At 37.0% G+C, this 15,800-nt stretch overlaps 1 protein-coding gene and 1 non-coding gene across 2 annotated transcripts in view; both read left to right on the forward strand.

The window, feature by feature from the left end:
* Positions 1-15,800, forward strand: part of LOC106876925 (uncharacterized) — a 241,432-nt gene that overhangs the window by 168,937 nt on the left and 56,695 nt on the right. The window lies entirely within an intron of this gene.
* LOC128247712 (U6 spliceosomal RNA) lies at positions 2,662-2,768 on the forward strand. Its single transcript, XR_016241746.1, has one exon. It is a non-coding gene; the product is annotated as a U6 spliceosomal RNA (small nuclear RNA).

Here is a 15,800-nt window from a genome sequence, read left to right on the forward strand (position 1 = left end):
ATTACCATAGATTCACCAGCTCAGTATATTTCCTTCTCTTTCTTGAATTCACCTCCTCAATATACTTCTTCCTGAAAATAGAAATTCTATCATTAATAGCTTTTAGACTGTATGTTTCACACTTGGATAATTATGCTAATGCCTTTCACTGTTTTAAGCCACATTTAATGATTGGTGCAAGTAGAATAATCTGCCTTCTATAATGATAAACATGAAAATTTATCTGTCTGTCCCTCCATCTGGGATTCCTGTAATACAGTCTATATTTGCTCTTCATCTGCCCTTCATTTGGTTCTCAAACATCCAGCATTGGGATCAGGTCTGGATGAAGATTTGTTATATGCTGACAGTTGAAAATTCAAATTTTGAAAGAACTCAAATAAATTTGTAAAGTTACAAGTTTTTTTTATTTAAACTGAGTTTAAAGTAAAACCATATTGTTAGGGTACCAATAAATACTTTATTATTATTGCTTTCATTAGTTTTGGGCCACAGGCCCAATTAACCCTTTCAGGAGCTAACCTAAAAGTTTGCACAGAGTGTGGCTTTTAAGCTATCATCATCATCATCATCACCGTCATCGTCGTTTAACGTCCACTTTCCATGCTAGCATGGGTTGAATGATTTGACTGAGGACTGGCAAACCAGATAGCTACACGAGGCTCCAGTCTGATTTGGCAGAGTTTCTACTGCTGGATGCCCTTCCTAATGCCAACCACTCTGAGAGTGTAGTGGGTGCTTTTACGTGCCACCAGCATGAAGGCCAAAGCTAGTACTCTAATAATTTTATCTACAATAAGCACAAGGTTTGAAATTTTTTGAAGAGCAGGTTTAGTCAATTACATTGACCCCAGTGCTTAACTGATACTTATGTCATTGACCTCAAAAGGATGAAAGGCAAAATTGACCTCAGTAGAATTTGAACTCAGGTGGATGAAAAACTTCTGTATACTGTCTGGAATGATTCTCTCTGCAACATGTAATGAAGTATTTTGCTCAAGAATACAATGCACTGCCCCTGCCTTACACTAATAATAAAGTGGAATTCCAATCAATAAAGTCTGTGCCAGTTAATTGGTTACTCTTTTGGCAAGTCTTTAGTTTAGGTCTGTCCTAAACTGTCAATAAAACATGGCAATTCTCTTCTCAGCATATTATCCAGAGTAAAAAATGTCAATCAGTAACTAAGATTAAAATTTATTGTTGAAGGTGCATGGCTTAGTGGTTAGAGCATTCGGCTCATGATCGTAAGGTCATGAGTTCAATTCCTGGCGACGCATTGTGTCCTTGAGCAAGATACTTTATTTCATGTTGCTCCAGTCCACTCAGCTGGCAAAAATGAGTAGTACCTATATTTCAAAGGGCCAGTCTTGTCACATTCTGCGTCACGCTGAATCTCCCTCGGAACTACGTTAAGGGTACACATATCTGTGGAGTGCTCAGCTACTTGCATGTTAATTTCACAAGCAAGCAGTGTCGTTAATTGGGATCCTTGTTGTCGTAACTGAGGCAGTGCTCCTATTGTTGATATATTTGGCTTCTTTGTGAGAGTGCATGGCTGAATGGTTAGAGTATTTGGCTCATGATCATAAGGTCATGAGTTCAATTCCCAGCAGTGTGTTGTCTCTTTGAACAAGACACTTTATTTCACAGTCCACTCAGCTGGTAAAACTGAGTTGTACCTATATTTCAAAGGATCAGCCTTGTCATATTCTGTGTCATGCTGAGTCTCCCTGAGAACTATGTTAAGGGTACATGTGTCAATTGAGTGCTCTGCCACTGCATGTTAATGTTACAGGCAAGCTGTTCTGTTGATCAGATCAATTGCAGTGCTTGATAGAGTACCAATGTGTATTTGGCTCCTTTCTTGCACCAGTATGGATTCTTAGAATCTTAAAGTTTTGGCTTGTTGAATAGTCCCAATAGTAATTTGATTAGGAATGTTATTGAAAAGATCCTGGTACACACTATTGATACATATGATTCATATGGTGCTCACTTGGGCTGTGTGGGAAGAAGTTAACTTCTCAACCACATGGTTCTGGGTTCAGTTTCACTGCATAGCACTTTGGTCAAGGTCTTCTACCATCCCGTGGGCCAACCAAAGCTCTGTAAGTGGATTTGGTAGACAGATACTGAAAGAAGTACACCACATATATGTGTGTGTGCCTTTGTGTTTGTGTTTATCTCTTGTCACTGCTTGATAACCAGTGTTAGTTTGCTTATGATCCCATAACCTAGCAGTTTGGTAAAAAGAGACTGACAAAATAGTACCAGGCTTAAAATAAAATGAGTATTGGGGTCAGTTCATTTGACTAAATAAATCCCTTCAAGATGGTGTCCCAGCATGGTTGTAGGCCAATGACTGAAACAAATAAAAGGTAATAGGCAAAAAAGTAAAAGATGTGTGTGTGTGTGTGTGTGTGAGTGTGTGTGTGTGTGAGTGTTTGTGTGTCCTTGTCTTAACATTGAGCTGTAGTTGTAAACAAGTGTCACTATCATGTGTGGTGCTGTTCATTTCCAGTCTTCTGCAAAAACATATAAACCCATGGAAATATGTTACCGTGCTTGGAAACATGTAAGGGTTGGTAACAGAAAGGACATCTGACTGTAGAAAATCTTCCTCAATCAATTCCATCTGATCCATGCAAGCATGGAAAAGTGGACGTATGGCAATACATATTCTAAAATTGGAACAATACAGAGAAGATTAGCATTAGCCTCTAAGCAAGGATGACATGAAAATTCAAGAAGCGTTCCATATTTTTTCATCCACGGTGGTGCTCCAGCATGATTTCAGCTGCATGGCTGAAACAAATAAAAGAATTAAAACAATGATGATGAAGATGATGATTGATGACGGTGATGATGACGACGACGATGTTGATGATAATATGCTTTAGTACTACATGTACATATGATCAGTGTCTTCTTATCTTATTCTTTTCATTTGTTTCATTAGAATCGACCCCAGTTCTTATTCCTTTTTTTTTAACCTGGCATTTATTCTGTTGGGCACTTTTGCTGAAGACCTAAGTTATGGAGATGTAGATACACCAACTCTGGTTGTCAAGCAGTGTTGGGGAACAAACACAGAAATAAAGATATGCACACACACACTTGCACATGCGAAGAGCTTCTTTCTGTTTCCTTCTGCCAGATCCACTCACAGTGTTTTAGTCAACCTGAAGGTAGAGCAGAAGACACTTGCCCAAGGTGCTACACAGTGTGGCTAAAACCAGAACTATGTGGTTGGGAAGCAAACTTCTTACCACACAGTCATTCCTGCACCTATAAGTACTTAAGAAAATGGTATGAACAAATACTTATTGAAGACAGGTATTATGCATATTGACTTTTATAGTCTTTAATTCAGAAAGAGCATGATTCAATTCCAGATATTCATGGACTCAACACACAATACTATTTCAACATAGACCAACTATTTCTTAATGCCCTTAAGGAATAAGAACTTTAAGTCAACATTAATCACAAAGACAAACAAGATTATATGTTTCTGTTCGTATTCAAGAATGAAACCAGGAATCTTTCTCTCCTTGTTGATTAATTTCTGATACTATCAAGAGACCAAAAATTTGAACTTTGTCAGTTCATCTTTGTCTGTTGATGTTTTTGCTTCCAATAATAAATCCATTAATCCCTTAAACTGTGTGTGTGTGTGTGTGTGTGTGTGTTTGGTGTAATGTGGTGGAAGGTGGAATGAAATGGCAGAAACTGCAAAATGTTTCTGGAAGTGACACTTATTCTAATTCATTTAACCCTTTTCTTCTTACCATGTTTCTGATGAAACACATAACCTTTGTTTCAATTAATAAAGAAGAATTCAGTGAAATCACTTTGTTATTATTAAGCTGGTGTTTGGAACACAAATTAACATGAAATTTTTGATGGAAGGTTTAAATTTAGATCATTTTAACCCTTTTGTTATCATATTTCTGTTGAAGCACATTGCATTTTTTTCAGTTCATCATCATTGTTTAACGTTTGCTTTCCATGCTAGCATGGGTTGGACGATTTGACTGGGGACAGGCGAACCAGATGGATATACCAGACTCCAATCTGATCTGGCAGAGTTCTACAGCTGGATGCCCTTCCTAATGCCAACCACTCCGAGAGTGTAGTGGATGCTTTTTATGTGCCACCAGCACGAGAGACAGTCCGGCGGTACTGGCAACGGCCACGCTCAAATGATGTTTTTTACGTGGCACCTGCACAAGAGTCAGTCCAATGTTTTGTTCACATGCAACCGGCACAAATGCCAGTAAGGCAAAGCTGGAAACGACCACGCTCAAATGATGCTTTTTACATGCCACCGGCACAGGAGTGATCCGCTTGGATGGTGATGTTAGCACTCCAATGGCACGGGTACCAGTCATCAAATTTGGTTCAGAATTAATTCTGGAAAATAATGAAAAATTTAGTAAAATAACTTGATCATTATTAAGATAGTGCTTGGAACACAAAATTAACATGAAATTTTGATGGAAGGTTTTTAATTGAGTTCATTTTAAAACAGGAAGTTTGTATAAAAAAAAACCCAAATGTCATCTCAGGCAGGGTGATGTGAAAAGGGCCAAAGGTCAAAAAGGTGTTAACTCTTTAGAATGCAGATCATTCTGGCAAATGTAATGTTTATTAATTCCCAATGTTTTGAATTAATCATGTACAAGGTGGGGCAAATGATCTGACACATTTTTAGGTTTAATAAAAGTGAAATAAAGAAAAGAATGAAAAAAGTCTTTATTTTCCAAACGTACATATAATGCCATTTTGTTTCACTTCGTTTTAAAAATTACATCAGTCAAATGTTTGCTGTTATTGTCCTCACACTGTTGAAGATGTTCATGAAAGTTGTCCATAACTCAGCAGGTCATTTCATGTGGAATGGCAACAATTTCTTAACGAATGGCATCTTTTAACATTTAAACCAGCCATATCAGGCTCATATATTCTACCTATTTTATGTTCAAACTGGTCAGATCCAGCTACTCTCACCTATCCTACAATGTCATTCTAAAAATTAACAATCACATCATAAAAATCTTGAAGCCATTAGATAATACTTGGTTAATTGAAAGCAATGTGAATAAATAAGGATAAAGTTGATTATTATTGATATTCATTATCTACAGGCTAAAAAAGTATGACTTATACACTTGGAGTGAACTGAGTCACATTAGGAGCTTTAACTAAAGCTTTAAACTTGCAGACAAGGCGCAGGAGTGGCTGTGTGGTAAGTAGCTTGCTTACCAACCACATGGTTCCGGGTTCAGTCCCACTGCATGGCACCTTCGGCAAGTGTCTTCTACTATAGCCTCGGGCCGACCAAAGACTAGTGAGTGGATTTGGTAGACGGAAACTGAAAGAAGCCTGTTGTATATATATATATATATATATATATATATATATATGTGTGTGTGTGTGTGTGTGTCTGTGTTTGTCCCCCCACCATCGCTTGACAACAGATGCTGGTGTGTTTACGTCCGCGTAACTTAGCGGTTCGGCAAAAAGAGACCGACAGAATAAGTAATAGGCTTACAAAGAATAAGTCCTGGGGTCGATTTGCTTGACTAAAGGCGGTGCTCCAGCATGGCCACAGTCAAATGACTGAAACAAGTAAAAGAGTAAAAGAATTAGGGAACTGATTGTCTCTTCAGTGTAGCATGTTGATTAACAACAGGGACATATAGACAGAGGTTATAAAAAAAAGGCAGGAGATGCTGATGCTGATGATGACGACAATGGTATTGTGCAGAAATTAAAATAATCTTAGAATGATGGATTCCTTTATGAGGATATGTTTACCGTGGCCACCACCATCATTGTCACCACCATCACTCACCACCACCAAAACCATCATCACTAGTGCCTTAATTAGGGAAATTAGATTTGCTTGTTTCTATTTATGGTAGATCAATAAGTTTCGATTCAAATATATCTTTATTTGATATATGATGATAAAGTTTCTTTGGGAGACTGATACTTTATACATACATATATGTATATATATGTATACAAATACATACATACATACATATATATGTATATATGTATTTGTGTATGTGATGTAGAGGAAGAGATGGGGTAGGGTGAGATGGATTGTTTTAATTTCTATTTTTAAGTGCATACGTTGTTCTTGAATATATCTGTCTTCCTTTATATTCATTTTACTGTTAGGAACATTCCATAGAAGTCATATTGTCTAAGGAAGACTCTACAGAGAGGGTCGACTTAATTCTTTGTGTGTGGGTGTTTCTTTGCATGCATGTACACATACATCGCCATTGTTGTCATCCTCATCATCATTGATTTTCATTTGCTTTTTCCCTACCAGCATGAACTGGATAAACGTGTTGAGGCAGTATTCTACAGCTGGACCCCCATTCTTCTATTAATTCTTTCTTGTTTCCTAGTAAGGTATATTCTGGTTTTTTTTTAGCAAAAATCCACACCTAAGCATTGGCATTATTTTACATGAAAGACTAGGGACATATATGCATGCACACATATACCTACCTACCTACCTACCTACCTGTCTTTATCTGTCTGTTTGTTTGTCTGTCTGTCTGTCCATCCATCTGTCAGTCTGTTTATCTATCGATCTGCCTTTCTGCCTGTTTGTCTATTTATCTGTCTGTCCATTTGTCCGTCCATCTATCTATCTATCTATCCAATCATCCATCCATCCATCCACTCATACATGATTATGATGGCCTCATCTTATCAGATGGTATCCGTCTCACATTCAGCCTGATTGTTCTGATTTACTTTCATCCCTGAATGTGCGTGGATATGACTCTTCATGCCACACATCCATTGCCATAGGACTTGATAAAATACAAAACAGGTCAAGAAATGAAATGATGAAATGATAGTGAGACATCTGTATGCTATTGGATTTAAGTGATGGAAGCTTGTACAGCGCTTTTGCCACTCTCACTGTCACCATAGTAGGTTCCAGTGACAAGCATTGCAAGATGACCGATACCGTTGTGACTGCAAGTTTTATGTCAGAGTAGCTTTCTCCTGGAAGAGCTGTCTTCTTCATGACTTTGTTGAAAATAACAGGAGATTCTTCTACCCTCGGGAAATCAATTTAATCTATAGATGGAACTTTGACAGGTACTTTGATAGAACAGACCTGGTAGTAATGGTGATTAAGAGGTGACCCTATACCCTCAACAAACCCAGAACCCTTGAACTGAAGCCTCACCACTGAATGAAGTTTCATATCATACTCAGGACACACATACACGTGCACACGCACACTCACTCTCTCTCTCTCTCTCTCTCTCTCTCTCTCTCACACACACACAGATCTCCTGTACAGTTCTCATCCACTTTTTTCACCCAGAAGCCATCAGTTAGTCTGATGCTTATGGGACCATGTAACAGAAGCAAACCCAAAACCATGCAGTTGCAATGTTGACTTCTTATCCACAAAGCCATACTTGCACTTGTGTATCTTTTGATATAGTGGCACACTCAGTACGTAACAGATGGAGGGAAAGAGAACTGCACCAGTACTTAGCTGGTGGGGGGAGGGGCAAACACAGACACAAAGGTGCACGTGCATGCACACAATTTTGTTCCTTTTTCCATTTACCATTTTATATAATGCTGTTCAGTATAACAAATACAGATTACTTCATATACCTGTCCTCCACAGAAGAAGTGTTAAGGTTGCATCCTCTGGTGAAGAAGATTGGCCTGCAAGAATCCTGTGCTAGTGCCATGTAAAAGCGCTCGTGTTGGTGGCATATTAAAAACACCCAGCACTCACTGCAAAGGGGTTGCTTTTAGGAAAAGCCTCCAGCTGTAGAAAGCAAGCCAAATAAGACTGGGACCTGGTGCAGCCTCCCAGCTTGCCAGCTCTGGTCAAACTGTTCAACCCATGCCAGCATGGAAAACAGACATTAAAAGATGATGACATTAAAGGATATATATATATCATCATCATCATCATCGTTTAATGTCCGCTTTCCATGCTAGCATGGGTTGGACGATTTGACTGAGGACTGGTGAACCAGATGGCTACACCATGCTCCCATCTGATTTGGCTGAGTTTCTACAGCTAGATGCCCTTCCTAATGCCAACCACCCCGAGAGTGTAGTGGGTGCTTTTATGTGCCACTGGCACGAAGGCCAGTCAGGCGGTACTGGCAACGGCCACGCTCAAAATGTTGTATTTTACGTGCCACCTGCACAGGAGCCAGTCCAGCGGCACTGGCAACGATCTCGCTCGAATGACTTTTCACATGCCACCGGCACAAGTGCCAGGAAGGCGACGCTGGTAACGATCACGCTCAAACGGTGGTGCCATCACGATTTCGCTTTCGCTTGCCCCAACAGGTCTTCGCAAATATATATGATAGTCTTCTTTCAGTTTCCATCTACCAAATCCATTCATAAGGCTTTGGAAGTCACTTACCCAAGGTGTCATGCAGTGGGACTGAACCTGGAACCATGTAGTTGAGAAGCACATCCACACCTGCGCCTATATATGTATCATACTCGCTGAATCTTCATGTTTGTTTATAGCTGTTTACTTTCACACCTTACCAATCTTACTCATTGTGCTTTCATAAGTGGTTTAATGCTGTTCCTTTCATATCCACCCAAAGTCAGCAATATTAAAAGTTATTAAAATGTCAATGAATAATAAAATTTTGGAATACACAATGTGGTTATATCGAAAGAAAAAAGGGGAAGTGAGCTGGATTATGTAAACTTTTCTCTACACCTGTATTTACTCACAACAGATACTTTCCAATTGAAACCAAACAAAAGTGAGATTATGATTTTCAAAACCTGAAAGATGCATAGAACCATCTCACATTTCAGTTTTGTTTATCTACGTGTGTTGAATGTGTGAAATTTGTATTTTATAGTGTGTTTTTAATATATTTTTTATTATTGTGTTTTTTAGAGGAGATAACTTTGTATTTTTCAACTGTAATTTGGTATGTGTGTGTGAATGTATGCATTTATATGTGTGCATGTGTGTGTGTATGCATGTATGTATATATACATATATGTGTGTGTATATGTATGTGTGAGTATATGTGCTTATGTGTGGGCGTATATATTTGTGTGTGTGTGTGTGTGTGTATGTGTATTTGTATATGCATGTATGTATACATGTGTGTATGTGGGTGTGTGCATATATATGTGTGTATATGTATGTATAAATGTATCCATATATATGCAAACATGTATGTATATACTATATATGTTTGTGTGAGGTTGATATATACAAATCCATAACAAATAAAACAGCATCCCCAAGATTGGCCCGTCTTTTCAGATCCAAAAAGTACTTAGAAAAGTGCCTCCAAATAATTATTATATGTCTACAAAACTCTGATGAGACCTGCAATGGAGTATTCTCGCCACATCTGGGACTGTGCTACTGCTGTACACACAAACATCTTAGCGAAGGTTGGTGACAGGAAGGGCATCCAGCTGATGAAAATTTGCTTCAACAAATTCCATCCAACCCATGCAAGCATGGAAAAGTGGATATTAAAGCAATGATATATATTTGTATGAACGAGAAAAGATGTATATATATATATTTCTATAATTAAATACACCACAGAACTTTTACTGTAAGTCATCAACATAGAACTATTAGACAGGAGACATAATTGGTGTGTGTTTCTGTGGGTGTATGCATGTATGCACGCATATACATTAATATTGGAATGAATGATCACAGCAGGTATCACATTTCATTTAAAATGATAGTTTAATACCTTGCATTCAATTCACACTGCTTAGAATACTAAATACTATGCTGATGCTTTTGTAGCTATGTAATGGACAGACATGAACTACATTCATATTTACACATGATGGCTTGGTTGTATTTTATTATTTGTTTCATTCTTTTTGTGCTTTTTTACCTGCTAATTTGATACCAATCAAATACTTAATGTTCATTAAATGTTACACATCTTCAATTCCTTGTTAAACAGTGTATATTCTCAATTTGCCATTAAGCTTTATACATCCCCAATTCACATTAAATACTACATATCTTCAATTTCCCATTACACATTACGTACTCTCAATTCCCCATTAAAAACTAAATACCTTCAATTCACATTAAATATTCCATATCTTTAATTCCCTATTACATAGTGCATACCAATAATTCTCCACTAAAAATGAAACATCCTCAATTCACATTAAATATTACATACCTTTAATTCCCCATTAAATATTGCATACCCTCAATTCCCCATTGAACATTACATACCTTCAATTCCCCATTAAACTCCCCAAAACTAAAATATGATCAAGTTATCAATAGTATACTCTTTACACTTTTACTTGTTTCAGTCATTTGACTGCAGCCATGCTGGAGCACCGCCTTTAGTCGAGCAAATCGACCCCAGGACTTATTCTTTGTAAGCCTAGTTCTTATTCTATCAGTCTCTTTTGCCGAACTGCTAAGTTTCGGGGACGTAAACACACCAGCATCAGTTGTCAAGCGATGTTGGGGGGACAAACACAGACACACAAACACACACACACACACACACACATATATATATATATATACATATATATGACGGGCTTCTTTCAGTTTCTGTCTACCAAATCCACTCACAAGGCTTTGGTCGGCCCGAGGCTATAGTAGAAGACACTTGCCCAAGGTGCCATGCAGTGGGACTGAACCCGGAACCATGTGGTTGGTAAGCAAGCTACTTACCACACAGCCACTCCTATAGTAAGGTTTCATGTATAAATATGAATGTAGCTCACTTCTGTCCATTACATAGCTACTAAAGTATCAACACAGTATTTAGTATTCTAAGCAGTGTGAATTGAATGCAAGGTATTTATACTGATACTATAATGGGCTCAGCTTTTCAGAGTTAGCTGATCAGCTTCCACCTCTATTCAAGCACACTTGACTCATTCATCTATTCCTCGTTCATTATCCACATAGTGTTGATTCTTCCTGGCTTCACATTAGAACTATGCTCAATCCTTTTCTCCTCAGAATGTACCCCCCTCTGAAATTCCGTCCCTGATCATGATTTTACTGCTGTCATTGACTTTGACTTACATCAGTTAATGACATCAATTTCACTAGTTTCTTAGGCCTGGGAAGTCTGAGGGTATTGCTTCTTCCTCCTGAGCTGAAAAAAAAAAAAAAATTACATGAATGTTTTGAACCTGAGCATAAAGGATTGAGGGATTGAAGATATGAAATATTTTATGAGGAACTGAGGGTATGCAATATTTAACAAGGAAATTGAAGGTATCATTATGATAGTTTAATGTCCGCCATCCATGCTGGCATTATTTAATGAAGACTTGAGTGTGTTTAACAGAGAATTGAAGGTATGTGCTGTTTAATGGGGAATTGAGGATATGTGCTGTTTAATGGAGAATTGAAGGTATGTGCTATTTAATGGGGAATTGAGAGTATGTGCTGTTTAATGGGGAATTGAGAGTAAGTAATGTGTCATGAGAACTTGAATGTATGTCATATTTAATGTGAATTGAAGGTGTTTAATTTTTATTGGGAAATTAATGGTATGTAACATGTAATGATAAATTGAAGGTATGTAATATTTAATGTGAATTGGGAATGTTCAATATTTAATGGAGGATTGAGAATATACAGTGTTTAACAAGGAATTGAAGATGTGTAACATTTAATGAACATTAAGTATCTAAGAGTTGTCAAATTAAGAAGGTAAACAAGCACAAAAAGAATGAAACAAAAACTAAAATATAACCAAGTTATCAATAGTATTGTAAGGTTTCATGTATAAATATGAATGTAGCTCATTTCTGTCCATTGCATAGTTACTAAAGCATCAACATAGTATTTAGTATTCTAAGCAGTGTGAATTGAATGCAAGGTATTAAACTATCATTTTGATGAAATGTGATATCTGCTGTGATCATTCATTCCAATATTAAGGTATACATGTACAAGTGCATACATGCATGCACACACACAAACACCAGTTATGTCTTTTATCTGATAGTTCTGTGTTGATGGTTTACAATAAAAGTTCTGTGGTATGTTTAATTATAAAAATATACACAACTTTTCCCATTCATACAAGTGTATATCATTATTTTAACATCTACTTTTCCATGTTTGCATGGGTTGGATGGAAGTTGTTGAAGCAGATTTTCATCAGCCCTTCCTGTTTCAAAGCAAGGTCATATTTCCTCATAATCAGACATGTTTTCATGAAAGTTTGGTAAAGAATGACACTGCTTGCATATCTGCCAAATCTACTCACAAGGCCTTGGTTTATAGTAGAAGACACTTGCCTGAGGTACCATGCTGTGGGACTGAAAGCGAAACCATGTAGTTAGGAAGTAAATTTCTTACCACCAAGCGACACCTGTGCATATACATATCTTTAACACCCAAAAGGTTTACATAGTAAAAATATCAGCTGCTGAATCTCATGACTGCAATATTGGATCAGTATAACTTTTAAGTGCTGTCAGGGTTTATCATATTTCAAAGTAACAGGAAGTCGGTATTTGCAATATACCAAGAAGGCTTGTCAAGGTTGCATGGCAATTAGTATTGTTATTTCTGAACTCTGTGAGTAAATGCCATTCATTAAACCTGAGTAATGATTTGATATGAAAATTTACATCTATAGGTTGTGGTTATCTAATTAGAAAGGCTATTTGTAGAAAAATAGTCATACAAAAATGTATTTTGATGCTTCATAACCTGGTTTTCTTGCTTATATGAAATCCATTTCGTTATCTATGACATAGTCTTAAGTTGCATCACCTTTGTGAAATCTCAATACCGAAAAGTAACAATCTTTGTGTCAATCAATGAATGTGATTAGTGCTGTACCTAGAGAGATATGTTGCTGTTGGTTCATAATTTCAATTAAGTAGACCAAGAACAGAAGAGCTCAGTGCTTTGTTTAATGCCATACTGAAGTGTAAGCCAATTGGTATGAATTGTTGAACATAAGTTTTCAGTGGGTGGGTATGAAAAATATCAATTAAAATATTTGTCTTTCAAAACCTTTCTTTTGTTCATATTCATCTGTTGGAGAATGATATCCTTATGCTTTTACAATATTCACATATTTTAGACATCCAAATTAGCATATTAGAAATAACAAAATTATACATGTGGTTATTTGATTGGAAACTGCTGCTGCCTATAGTTGCTTATGGAGTAAGAGAGAGAGAGTGACTACTATAAGATGAGAGAGAGAGAGTTACTACTATAAGATGAGAGAGAGAGAGAGAGAGGATAAATGTTCTTAAGAGGAGAAAACCATTTTTAGGTTTTTTGTTTTTCTTTTCTCTTAAGAAATCTTTTGCTATGAGTGAAAAGAAGGAAAAAGCATATTATATTTCCATATCTATATGCTTCCACTATATTCACCCCTCACTGCATTTCTCTTTATCCTCATTTCTGTCCATCTGTTAGTCAACTTTCAGACTCCCATGAACTTACTTACACATCCGTGACACTTCTCTTACATTCACCTTCCTGTGACTTGAGGGTGCACTCTGACACTTCTTCACAATCATATTTGCTTTTCTTTTTTTCCAGCTAGGGTAACCATATATCTCATGACATCAAGACACCTTTTCCTGTCCCTCTATCATTCTTTAAACTCACATCACCTAGCATAAAACCATCTATCTCTCACTACTACTCCTCCATCAATTCGTGATTATTTATGAGAGGTGACCTCACTAGTGTTGATGCCATGTGAAAAGCACCCAGTACACTTTGTAAAGTGGTTAGCATTAGGGAAGGTATCCAGATTGGAAACCGTGTTAAAGCAGATATTGTAGTTATCTGGCTCACCAGCTCCTGTTAAACCACCCAACCCATGCCTGCATGGAAAATAGACATTAAATGATTATGATGATGATAAACACTCCTAGAGTGCAAAGCAGCTTCTAACATTTGAAGAAATTTATAAATATTGGTATAACGTACTGCAGGATTCTGGAATGCATTTTAAAATGTCAAATATAATAAACGAAAAGAAGGAAGAGTGAAGGAAGCTGTATAAAAAAAACGAAAACAAAAAAAAACATGCTGTTAAAATAATATCTGTTTTGAAAATCATGCATTCTGTCTTGTTTGTGTTCAGAGAAAATGAAACACAGACATTATATTGTATTCAAATATACTAAACAATTGGAGTATTTTCAGCAAAATGACTTCAACAAATTTAGGAGAGACTATATGTTTAGGAGTGACTATTTGACTGATATTGATGTCTTGGAGTTAGAAGCTCTTTTATGGTGTAGCAGACTGAGAAGGGCAGGCTATATAGAAAATGAAACAAATTACAAATATATAATATTTGTATATTTGTAGTAGGTGCTACATTTTTTGCATCAGTATGGGTGAATTTGTTCTTGTATTGTTCTATGGCCTGGTATATGAATCTTTTCAAATAATTGTTATTGATTAATATTTGTTTTACATATAAGATATTCTTATTTAAAGTTTCTGAGGGCATGAAAGATGCTTTAAATAAGGAAAGCTTCTTTCCTTTGCAAAGATTTTTTTTTTCTCATTCCTTTATCCTCATCTCTATATCTCTATCCATCTGTTACTCAACTTTCAGACTCCCCTGAACTTACTTTACTCATCCATGTTATAGTGAAAATCATAAGTCTTGTGAAATATAGCTACCCAGGGTGTCCTGGACAAAACATTAATTTATTTTGCCATTTTCCAAGCTGAGAACAAGACCATTTGTCAGTTGCTTTTTTAAGCTGATGATGTTTGAACAAGGAATGCTCATAAGGAAGGCAAAGTTCTTTCTGTTTTCTTCCTTTTGAGCATTCCTTATTCAAACATCATCATCTTATAAGGCGGTCTTGTTCTCAGCTTGAAAAATGGCAAAATAAATTAATATTTTAGCCATGAAACCCTAAGTAGTTGTATTTCACAAGATTTGTGGTTTTCGTTATATTATTATCTTTACTCTGTTCGCTGTGCAAGAACTATACTACTTGTTGAAGCCTTATCACACACGCACACACACACACACACACACACATGTGTGTGCATGATTGAATTTTTCCTTTATGGTATCACACTGCGCCTGGCTGTTTATATTCTAACGTCCTGTACCCTGATATGCATATATATACACATGTAGATGTAAGTATGTACATATATGTGTGTATACATGTATATATATTCTTTGTATTATTACATTATTGAACGCACACGTCCTTTTTTGCAAGTAAGTCTACTTTATTATTTTGACGTGACTCTATCTTTCTATCTATCTATCTGTCTATCTATCTATCTATCTATCTATCTATCTATCTATCTATCTATCTATCTTTCTATCTATTTATCTATCTGTCTTCCTCTATCTTTCTATCTATCCCTCTGTCCTGGCCTCTACTTCACTGCTATACCCTTCTGTCCCTTCCTCCTTGTTCCACTTCCTCCCTCCACCATCCTCTCTATCTATTTATCTATCTGTCTTCCTCTATCTTTCTATCTATCCCTCTGTCCTGGCCTCTACTTCACTGCTATACCCTTCTGTCCCTTCCTCCTTGTTCCAATTCCTCCCTCCACCATCCTCTCTGCTCTCGTGTGACCTGTGGTCAGCTTTCTTTTCACTCCAGCCGCTGTGAAGGCAAGACGAACTACTAGCGTTCTACCTCAGATTCGCGTTTGGCCGTACGGCTTTTGAATGTTGTTTTCACTGTCCAATTTTTCCTGTCTTGGTTTGTGTTTGCCACCTTGGAATCCTCTGTGTAGTGGGTTGATC

Source organism: Octopus bimaculoides, chromosome 4 (assembly GCF_046866305.1).
Source record: "Octopus bimaculoides isolate indiv1 chromosome 4, ASM4686630v1, whole genome shotgun sequence".
Lineage (NCBI taxonomy): Eukaryota > Metazoa > Mollusca > Cephalopoda > Octopoda > Octopodidae > Octopus > Octopus bimaculoides.